This window comes from Triticum aestivum, chromosome 5B (genome assembly GCF_018294505.1).
Source record: "Triticum aestivum cultivar Chinese Spring chromosome 5B, IWGSC CS RefSeq v2.1, whole genome shotgun sequence".
Lineage (NCBI taxonomy): Eukaryota > Viridiplantae > Streptophyta > Magnoliopsida > Poales > Poaceae > Triticum > Triticum aestivum.
Window position 1 is genome coordinate 469,201,005 of NC_057807.1, and position 11,342 is coordinate 469,212,346.

Consider the following 11,342-nt stretch of genomic DNA (forward strand, 5'->3'; position numbering starts at 1 on the left):
TTAATTTAATCGAAAAACTGCCTATTTTCTCATCAGGCGGGTCGATGGTAATGTATCGCTTGAAGGCGTCCCTCATGGCGACCAAGTGTCAATGTCGTGTTGCGCCAGAGAAGTCGATGAAGAATTGCATCGCTTTCCACACCAGCGTGATGTACAACTCGATGTCTTGGCGAAGATTCGGTTGTAGTCTGGTGCAGTCGTACAGGTCGATGGAGTGGCACCGGTCAATGCAGAGGCGTCGGTGTAGCCGTTGATGTTGGTGCAGTTGCAGGTCGATGTAGATGTACAGCTTGGTGTCGCGTTGCGGGTCGATGAAGATCGCTTGGTGTAGTTTTGTCGTTCGGTTCGATGAAGAATAGCTGGTGCAGATGCTGAAGAAGCTCCGGTGCAGAAGACCAATCGATGCGCAGCCATGTTGCGTGGTGGGATCGATGCCGTGCGCGCGGAAGTTCGTCCTCCCATGATTGGGGGATGAGTTGATGGAAATCAGGATGTGTGCGGAGTGTGGTGCGTGATGCACATGTGTGCATGCATTAGATGGAATCTACAAACGCATGCTTACATGCATCGATGGAGATGGCGTGTGCTGGTGTAGACGGGAGCCGCCGTGCTCGTTGTTCTGCATGTACGTGCGATGGTGAAGGTCGATGATGAGCTCGTGGAGTCGACGAGTTCGCGCCGGCGCCTACAGTCCGGATGGATAAGCCAGATGCGTGCCGTACATACAGCCGGAGGCGCGGAGCCATCTGTCCCGGGGCTGCCGGGCTGTCGATCTGGACGAGATTGCAAGCACCTGTTCATGCACAACCGACCCTGGCGCACCGCTCATTAGAGTTGTACGTGGAGGTCGACGGCGCTTGGCCGCCGTTCGCATCGATTTTGCTGGATTTTCACCGGAAGGGATCTGGCAAGATTTATTTCGTGGCTAAAGGAAATTTTGGTCTAATAGGAATTTTGAAATTTTGATCTAAACTAATCTAAAGAATTGATCTAATCTTTGATCACGCCGCGTCTCCGGGGAAAGAAGATTGATCTTTCCGGAGGCGGCGCGCTGCAGAAGTGGTGGAAGGTCCTCGGATCGGCATCGTGAGACTAACCGCTCTGATACTATGTGGAAAATGTAGGATGATAATATTGTGTTGTGTTGTACTGACCCTCGTATGGGGTATATATAGAAGTACATGAGGGATAGAGGTTTGGAGTACAAGGCAAGATATTATGTGTTTAAACTAAGCTTATCTCTATCTCTCCTTATCTCTACGTTTATACTTCTAACAGCTTGTTATAACCAACAAATGGTACTACGAGCCGTACGAGCATAATTAGCTAAACAGTGTGATACTCTATTTTGAGAACGAGCTATCTTGACCGGAATAAGCTCCCGCTTTAGAAGGAGCGACTTGATTTCATCGATCATGTGGCCATGAGCGACTTGGCCAGGGATGCACTAGACAAAGATGAAAGAGCTTCCATAGACTCCGACTACATCATGACCAGAAGATTAGACCATTAGAGGACTAGAGACATCCCTTTCCCGAATTGCATGTTTCTCCACTTCAAGTGCATGATTGCAGAAGAACAACAAAAGGCACGCAGCAAAAATAACCTTTTTTAGGGTACGCAAATTGCGTACCTTAGCTTTATAGAAGGAGAGAAATAAGACATACAACAACGTCTATCACTCACTGCGAACAACGAAGGTGACCCACTCCACACCGTTCGTACAAGGACAACCAACACAACCACACAGCTACGACACAAAAAGCCTACCCAACACCGAGCCCCTCGTCGCGTCTCGGCCGACACTGAAGACCTCCGAAGAACAGCAACTCCAGCTTCCTTGGATAAGCCAGCGACGATCGTACATGGCGCCAGAGGAGAAAGATCCGGGCAGCGGTGAACACCGGAGGAGCGCATCATGGGACCTCGAGTCTCCCAGCACAATGCTCCCAACAGAGTAACAACCTGAAGGACGTTGCCAACATGCCGATCCTACGAATCAAGGCTTTCGCTCCGGAGACAGCTGCCGATACGAGGTCGCGAGGAAGATGGTGTTGCACTCGGCGAAGCCTCCAGGAAGGTGCATGACACCCGCAGGTGCCATCAACGCTGGTCCGGCCACAACCGAACATGATTTTCATCCGTAACACTGCACATCTCCACGTCTCCAAGATCCTGGCCAGTCCCGAATAGATGCCTCACACTGCCGTCACTGCAACAACTTGCCATGGAAGCCCCCCTCACTGCCGAGGGAACACGCCCAAAGTCATCACCTTGAACATCGACTAGGAGCCGCAGCAACCACTGAGCGGTGCAAAGCCAGCTCCGCCATGGTGGCCTTCACCCGCGCCAGGGAACTGCCACCAGAATGGACCCGACCCACACCTCCGACCACACTCCAGCACCCACATCACCGAGGCATCGCCGCACGCCTCACACGGCAGCAGCCGACCACCCGCTACCCGCCAAGACCCTTCCTGGCAAGGCCTCGAAGCGCTGCCGCCGCCATGGTTGCGCTTGCACCGCCGCCACCGCAAGTGCCGGTGCACCACCTACACCCTCCATCCTGCTATGCTCCACGCAACGATCCAGAGACGACTGCCGCGCTCCTTGCCATGAGCACCCCAAGGATGCCAGCCAGAGTTGAAGAAGCACCAGATCCGGACCGAGATCCCTGGATCCGTGCTCCGGGCGCCGCCAGCCAGCATCATCGACCCACCGCTAGCCATCCACCGCCGGAATCGCTGCGGAGCCACCAACCCCTGCTCCTCCAGCTCCCGGAGGAAAGCGCCTCGCCGCCGTCCCGCCGGCCCGCACCAGGCCACGCCTTCCCCGAGCAGCGCCCAACACCAACTCCGAGCGCCACCGGCCGTGGGCGCCAGATCCGGCCGAACCATGCTAGGTCGCGTCATCCAAGCAGCGCCCCGCACCACCCAGCACCGCCGGGCCCGGCCGACGCTGCCTTAATGCGCGCCGCCGCCGAGTCGCCTGACCCAAGAGGAAGGGCGTCCCGCGCCGCCTGCGTGCCTTGAGGGAAAGGGGGGACCCCGCCGCCGCCGACGCGCGCACGGGCTTTGCCCGGCGGCGTCCACTGGCGGCAGCGGGGGAGGGGAGGGGAGGGGGTGGCGGTGGCGGTGGCGGTGATTAGGGTTTCCGCCCGGGCCGCTCGCGGGAGCGGCAAGGGGGACTCACTTTGACACACCCAGAGGCGTCACAGTTCTTGAGGACCATACCTGCACTGGCCATTCTGTCATCCGGCGAGAAAGAGCCATCCACCAACAGGGCCAGCCAGCCCTAAGGTGGTGGTACCCATGGTGGATCAGCTGGACGCGCTTGGACAACAGTTTCCGGAAGGGAATCGGCGATGAAATATTTGCCTTCAATTATTTGTGTACTCAGATGCTTCATGTCACCTATTGAATTGAGGTAGCTGCTCAAAAAGGTCTTGACACTTCTGTAGGAGGAATGACTTTACCATGAACCAAGTCATTACGTAGATTCTATATTCTCCATATGATTATATAAAATCATGTTTCTTACATCGTTGTTTAATTCCAGACGGAGGCAATATACAAAACTTATTTATACATGTTAGATTTATTTCCCAAAAAAAAACATATGCGAACATGGTCAACACAACTCTCAAGCAACCAAGTTGTAGGACATCTCCAACGGCGACCCTCAAACCACGCGCAAGCGTCCAGATTGCGCGGTTTGGACGTGTTTTGCCATCCATCATAGTCATGTATCCGTCCGCAGGTCAGTACGGACATCCTTTTTCCCGCAAACCAAGAAGCAAAACAAGGAAGGCTTTGCGGGAGTCTGAATCGCTGCCACACCCGCTTTCGACAAACTTGGCCCACTCAAACTCCTCTTCCTTGCATGTGCTCTTTCTCGCCAGAGTGGCCACTCCGCATTAACGCCTGTCGGAGCAGGTATGACCACTCACTGGCTCCAGCTCTGAGGCGGCTCGCCAGCCGAGAGCACCGCCTGCTACGCAGGCCATCTCTCCGCATTGAAAGGGGATCTGTCTGCCCACCTACCTCAATTAAACCCGTGTGTGTGCCGAGAAACCTACTCCGGCACCCCGAGTGCCACATATCCATCCCTGTACCTGCCGACAATAAACACCTCTTCGAATGACGTCTCGCATCCGCCAACTATGTAAACGTGGTCAGGCGTCGGGCAAGAACCACACATACACTCTCCATCTTGATGTAGGGTGGAACCCTATGATGACGATCTTTCACGTTTGGAGTGGATCCTACGGGGAATCACGAAGAACACGCGGAAGCACAAAGGGGAAACACGGGGAAAACGAGAGAATCACTAAACCGACAAGGGATAAATCACACGAGTGCTAGATCACCAAGAGCAAATAGTAACACATGATCCACAATCAACAAAGGTAAGGATACAAAGGAACCGTTCTTCTCCGAAAGGAGGTCTTGATTGTCTTCCCTTGAAGGGGTCTTCAATCCTCTTGGGGGATCTTCTCCGAAGAGGTCGTGAACTCCAAGGAGAAGTAACCAAGTGGATGAACAAGGCTCTCACACAAAATATGAGCTAAACCAATGCTAAACCTAGCTAGGAGGTGGGAGAGACCTATTTATAGTCGTAGTGCAAATGGGAGTCAAAATGACGGGGTACAAGGGCATAAGCCCGTGGCTGTGGCCACACAGGTGTCGGACGTCCGGAGGACATCGGTCGTCCGGAGCTTCAGGACGGTTCGGACGTCCGGAGATGTCGGACTTCCGTAGTTTCGGCTCGGGTGCTGGTCGTTTGGTCGTCCGGTGGCGTCGGTCGTCCGTGGCCCTGGGAGTCGTCGGACGTCCGGTGTCTGGCGGTCGTCCGGACGCTGTAAGTTGCCTCGGCTGCAGTCGATCTGGCTGGTGGAGTCTCCAGGCATCGGACGTCCGAAGATCGTCGGTCGTCTGGCGGCTGTCGGACGTCCGAGCGCTGTAGCTTCCCAGCAGCTCTTCCTCTTGTTCCTCGCGCTTGGTGTCCTTGCCGTCTTGTCCAATGCTCGTAGCTGTTCCATGGCCTTCCTCTTGGTTCCTGGACATGCATAGCACACACGTTTGAGGTAGTAGCCATGTCTCACATATGGAAAGTGATGATTCGGAGAGGAGCGAGTTCACCTTGTGTCTAATGGCGTATAGTTGAGGTCTCGTCATAAGTCCTCTTGGGGTTTGGAGAGTAGTCGGAGTGTACATGGGGATGAACGTGGGATGCTTCGCATCATCTCCCCCCCTTGGAAAGATCTGACCTTGGATCGTGATCCTCATCACCATGGAAACGATTGTCGTGGACGGACTTGTAGTTGGATGAAGTTGAAGACATGGCACAATCCAAGTAGTCCAAGGTGTCGCCAGAGTGATAGACATGCAAAAAGAGCAAACACAAGCAACACTCGGAAATACAATGGTTAGCGCACACAATGTGTCCATTATGTAAGAATGAGTCCGTGCGGCAAGATTGGTCGTGACAAAGCGCATGAAGCTTATCAAGATGATCTAGAATGAGATGCAAAGCATTCATGGGAGGAAATGCAATCATTGTGCACACAATTGTGTTATGAATATGATCAATGCAACCACGGTGCAAAATGATGTCATAGTGAGACGGTTTATCAATAGCATGAACATGGCAATGGATGCTCAATATGTGTAAGCTATCATGCAATTGATGGTGGACAATATGATAATGATGTATGAATATGCCATCAAGGAAGATCACAACAAATTTGCTAAGGAAGTGCACAAGCTCATATATCATGGATGACATGGAAATAGATGCAACAGGACAAGCATAATGTGAGTCAATCCATGCATGGGGTGCAAACTTGTGGTGAGTATGATATGTCCATCGAGCATGACATGTATGAGCACAATCAACAAATATGGAGGTGTTGGTGTACCAAAGCTCGATGTCGAGGCATGAGTGGAGTTTCGAAGGTGCATCCAAGAAGTGCGAGCGCTCCTCAATGTGAAGGTCCATGTAGCCAATCTCCAATGTCGTTCCTCCGTTCACGAGAGGTATCATGTAGACAACAAGAAGGAAACAACAATGAAAGAGTGACCCATCCAATATGCATATTTGAGGATGGCTCAAAGAGGAGGAGTTCACCTCAAGAAAGTTCCCAAAGATGTTGGAGTTGTACATCATGTATGCCTTCACATAACCAATATGTCTCATGATGGTAATGCCTTGTGAATCCTGCAAAACGAAAGAACATGAGAAACACTCAAAAAAACAAATGAGGTTAGCGGAAGTGCAAAACCTATCATTCATGTGGTAAGATACCAAACAAGTGTATGCATCATGCTCATCATAAGAAAGGACAAGGGAGTATTGCATAGTATGGAGGCATATGATGTGAGAACAACCACATACAATAGGCTCAATCAAACAAGCATGCATCACAAGTAAGGTGTCAAAGTCTCCAAGATCAATAAGCATAGTATGGTTGCACTCAATACAAGTGGATATGAAAGAGGCAACTAATGGACACAAGAGACAATGATCATGATACATCATGTGAGAGGCATGAGCATATATGTCATCAACCCAAGAAAGCGAGTAATAGTGGAACATGGGTGATGCAACATAGCAAACAGTCATAGCGATCAAGTCAAACAAGCTAGTAGTGCAAAGATGCAACATACTAGAAGGAATCATGGCAAGCATGTCATTGGTGCAAATAGTGTGCATGAATAATTCACATGACATCACACAAGCATGAAAGCAAGATATGAGTAGAGTGGCATGGATGTATTGGCGAGAGGCCATATGTAAATAGCAATGGGTCATCATGACTCTCCCAACACAACAAGCATCAATAGCATGGGGCACATGATAAACATGGCAATAGCAACAAGGATCTCCACCAAGCATGCAAATACACAAAGAAGTAGCATAATGGTGAATCATGGGTATATGCAAGCAAGGGTCACCATTGCATGGCAAAGGCATAGAAGCAAGGGTAACATGCAAAGTGAACACGATAGTATGGGCATAAGGTGACAAGTGGTAAATAGCCCATAGCCGTGTGAGAGCCAAGTAAAAGAGATGCGCGTAGTCCTTGCGCGAAGGGAACGGTGGTAAGGATAGTCCACGGGATCCCAAGTCATCATTTCTCTCAAGAGCTCGTTTCGTCAACTCTTGGGATTGAGAGGTTGATGAGTATACATGAGTACCTACACAAAACAAAGACAAAGGAAAAATTGTGTGTGCATGGTATATGTACACATCATCCATCATGATGCGCACGGGCATTTGTCGGTTAGCACTAAATAGCCAATGCTCAAATAAATGAGATGCGTGATATAGAAACATGTCATCCATCATGATAGGTTTGTTGTTATGAATGGCATAATGGAGACTCAAAGGATGTAATGCATCATGAGAGATATCTAGGGCATTGTTATTCATGGAATGCATAAGGTGCACGCAATTGTGGGAATCATGCAAAGTATGGAATGCATCAAAATCTCCTAATATGTATGAGGAAACTATGGGGGTCTCCTCATGAGCATTAGTAGGAACATCACATGGAGAACATTGACAACATCCAAAACAATGCATATTTGGAACAATGTGATCATGGCATGGCATAGTAGATGAATTGCGCAAATCATGTAAAGGAAGCATGGCAATATCATCACATGAAAAACAAAAGCCAATGACCATCATCTCGTCATCTATGCCATAAGTGCAAATGGGGCTTATTTTAATGGGGCATGCATAGTTACTATGTTGAGATTGTAAAGATGCAATATAGGAGATCTCACTCATAGCATATGACAAATTCAATGGATTGTCAAACATGATGTGACCAAAAGAATTTTCACATGATATCCTATGGAGCATAGCATCACAACTAGGCAACTCAACATACTCATCATCATATTCATCATATATAGGTAAGTCAAGGCATGAAGAAGTCTCACTAGGATAAAGCATGGTAATAGGTGGGTCAACATCATGGGAGCAATCGATGTCAAGAGAGTCCACTAGTGGGACAAGAGAAGCACCATCACCTATGTTACCTTTGGAGCGTCGCTCATGTGTTGTAGGTGAGGTGTTGAAAATCCACTCGTTGTCACCTTCATCTTGATGGAACCATGTGGGGGGTGCATCATCGTCCACCATGGCCATCGGTTTTCCCATTGGAGGGATGGACTCGTCGAGGGTAGGCATGTCGTCATGTAGGAGACCTAGCACCAAAGAAGAAAACACACCAGGAGTAGAGGTTAAGTCGTTAGAAATCATAGTGGCCTCACATGCCGTGTCAACTACATCACTCACTACGTGTTGTGGCTCACTCACTCCCTCAAGGATGCTCTCACTCATATGGTTGGTGGGGTCACTCAAATGGCGCTCAACCTCACATAGGATGTGTGGCATGCTCTCATGTGTGGGGCTAGTGGTGGTCACACTCATCCTCTCATAGGAAATGCTCTCAGTGTCACGTATGGTGGAGTCACTCATGTCACTCATGTGGTGGTGGCTCTCCTCACATGGCAAAAGGGGCATCTCAACATATGTGGGTGTCAGAGAGGTGTAGGTGCAAATGTCTCCATGCGCGGTCGCATAGCTTGACTCGGAGGATGAGTCCAATATGGGCGCCGTCTTCATGTTGTTGAAGAGGTTCGCGCTCGTCGCCGTGGTCGAAGGGGATGGCCCTTGCTCAACCATCTTGTCACCGTCTTGGTGTTGGAGGCCCATATGATGTGGCACCTCGTAGCTCGTCTCCATGACCGAAGGGAGTTTCCCATGCTCGGCCATCTTCCTTGAGGGGCTTCCGAAGATGGAAGTGTCTCCCTCGCTCGTAGTTAGTCGCCTTGTTGTTGAGGATGTCGATGTAGGCAAACTCATGGGAAGTAGGCGAAGATTCCGTACGTCCAAAGGCGAAGATGCCTTGAGAACACTTGGCAAAGATGTCGAAGTGGTTGATGTAGTCGTATCTCCGTCTTGGTGGTGGTCGTCTCACGGTCTTCTCTTTTTCTCTTGAAGCTTGGACTTGGCGTGAAGTAGGGCTTGTTAGGACTTGTGCATTTGCGCTCGTGGAGCATCTTCGTGATGATGATGTCGTTGTCGTGCTTGAGCTCGTAGAAGATTTCGTTCGTCATCGTCGTGCACATGATGCTTGGAGGTGACTTGCCCTTCATGACGATGTTGATCACGAACGTGATGGTGGTCACCATGTAGATGTGGACGAGGACGAATTGCGCTTGCATCGTTGTCGCGCTCCGAAGACTTGTGGCTTTAATGTCGCCGCCTTCAAGATGATGAAGGGGAAGTAGACTTGAGTAAGGTCCGAATCTCCTCCATCCTTGCATCTTGCTCCTGTTTATGTGCGGCAAGCTTCTTGTCGATGTAGTCCCTTCTCCTTTCTTCAGAGTGACGAATGTCGATGGAGATGTTCTCGATGCGCTCTCGCAATCTTGATTGTGTGCCTTGAACTTGTCGTTGTAGATCGAAGATAGACGCTTTGGTGATGTAGTTGTTCACGCCGTTGTTGTTGTCGTAGACCGGAGAGGAAATGCCTTGCCTATCCATCACAAGACTCGAGCAAATATGAGTGGGAGAAAGAGAAGAACTTATACCAATGTACCTTGACTGATGTTGACAATGAATCAAGTTCACTCAAATGCGGACAATGAAATAGCACTATTGGTACCAATCCTTGTCGGTTCTCACACCTACACAAGTAAAGCTTTGGGTGGAGCTCGGTGAGTATAGTGGCACAAAAAAAATTGTTGCAAAATGTTAGCAAGAGTCAATAATGTTGAAAGAGATTCACAAATTCGCAAGTGAAAGAAATGGACCAATAGCAAAGAATGGCACACGGAAACACACACACGGATAGATAAATGGGGTCGTGCAACCAAGGAATGAGCACAAAATGTGGAATCCACGGAAAACGCTCGTGTTGCACAACTCAAGAAAGACACTAGCACGATTGCTCTATAGGCGGATACGACACTTGTGCACAACCTATAAGATGCAAAATGGATAAACTTTCTATCCCAAGTATGCTATGTATGTATGGTTCCCGGTGTTTCTCTCAAGATGATCCAAGATGATCGGATATGACAATCTTATATGCAATGTGGTATGATGCTATGTCACTTGCTTACAAGCTTCTTTGCTCTCTTTCTTTTGCTTAAAAGCTTTATTTTCTTTTTTTATGGCCAATTTTGCACAATGCACAAACCAAGATAGCAATTGTGTATATGCGGGAACAAACTTGTGACACGAGATATGATACCAATATATGCAGCACGATGATATGGTATGTATGCTATGGGAAGTATGATCACTAATGTGCACAAGTAACGTTGCCGGCAGTACTCAAATGGCTAGTCTCGATAGACAAGTAACGCAAAATGGGCTAGGGGTTAACAATGCAATTGCAAGGGGAATATACAATGGTGTCGTCGAGGTTACCGTCCTTTGCGATGATGAGTGGCGGTGTTCTTGATGTAGATACCAAGATGATGGAGACTCGTTCCTAAGTAGCCGAAACACCTTAGGAAACGGGAAAACCGCAAACTCAAAATCTCAAATGACAAATGTCAAATGGTGGTAGCGAAAACCGATGGTGGTTTGCACTTGGCAATGCGGAAGTGGAATGATGGATATACACGTGTCCGAGTTGAAGTTGCCGTCCCTAAGTAGCCGAAACACCTTAGGAGACACAAGCCACAACTAAAAAAAAGGGTTAAGTGGGGGTGGAAATGTATGGTAGGCACGTCTATGCGGAAGTGGTGGTGGTGGTTGATGAAGAAGCAATTGTCCCTAAGTAGCCGAAACATCTTAGGAGACTCGAATCACTACTCAAGCAACCACTAATGATATGGGGAACAAAATGGGTTAGGTTGCGAAAGGCTATGGTGGTTATGCAGATGATATGGTCGAAGTCCTAGGCAAACTTGCCAAACTTTCGAAAATTTGATGGAGTCAAATAATGTTGGTGGTATTTTTGTGGAATAGGGGATGTCAAGAGCTTCAAAACGAGCAAAAGAACGTCAAAATCGGAGTTCGGATGAATTAGTTATGGACAAAACAAAAATCAACCGAAGTGGGAATCTGCAGGTTACGGACGTCCGGAAAGGTCGGATGTTCGGGGCGTCGGACGTCCGGGAAAGTCGGAAATCCGTAAATTCGGTTCGGGTTAGGGGTTCCGGTCGTCCGGAAAGGTCGGACGTCCGGTCGTTCCTGGGGCTCCGAATGTCCGTAAAACTCCGGTCGTCCGGTGGGTCGGGGTCAACGTGAGATGCGAGTTCGGGGACGCGATTTTGAGCGGAAAATGGAGATTTTGGGGTCAAAATTGA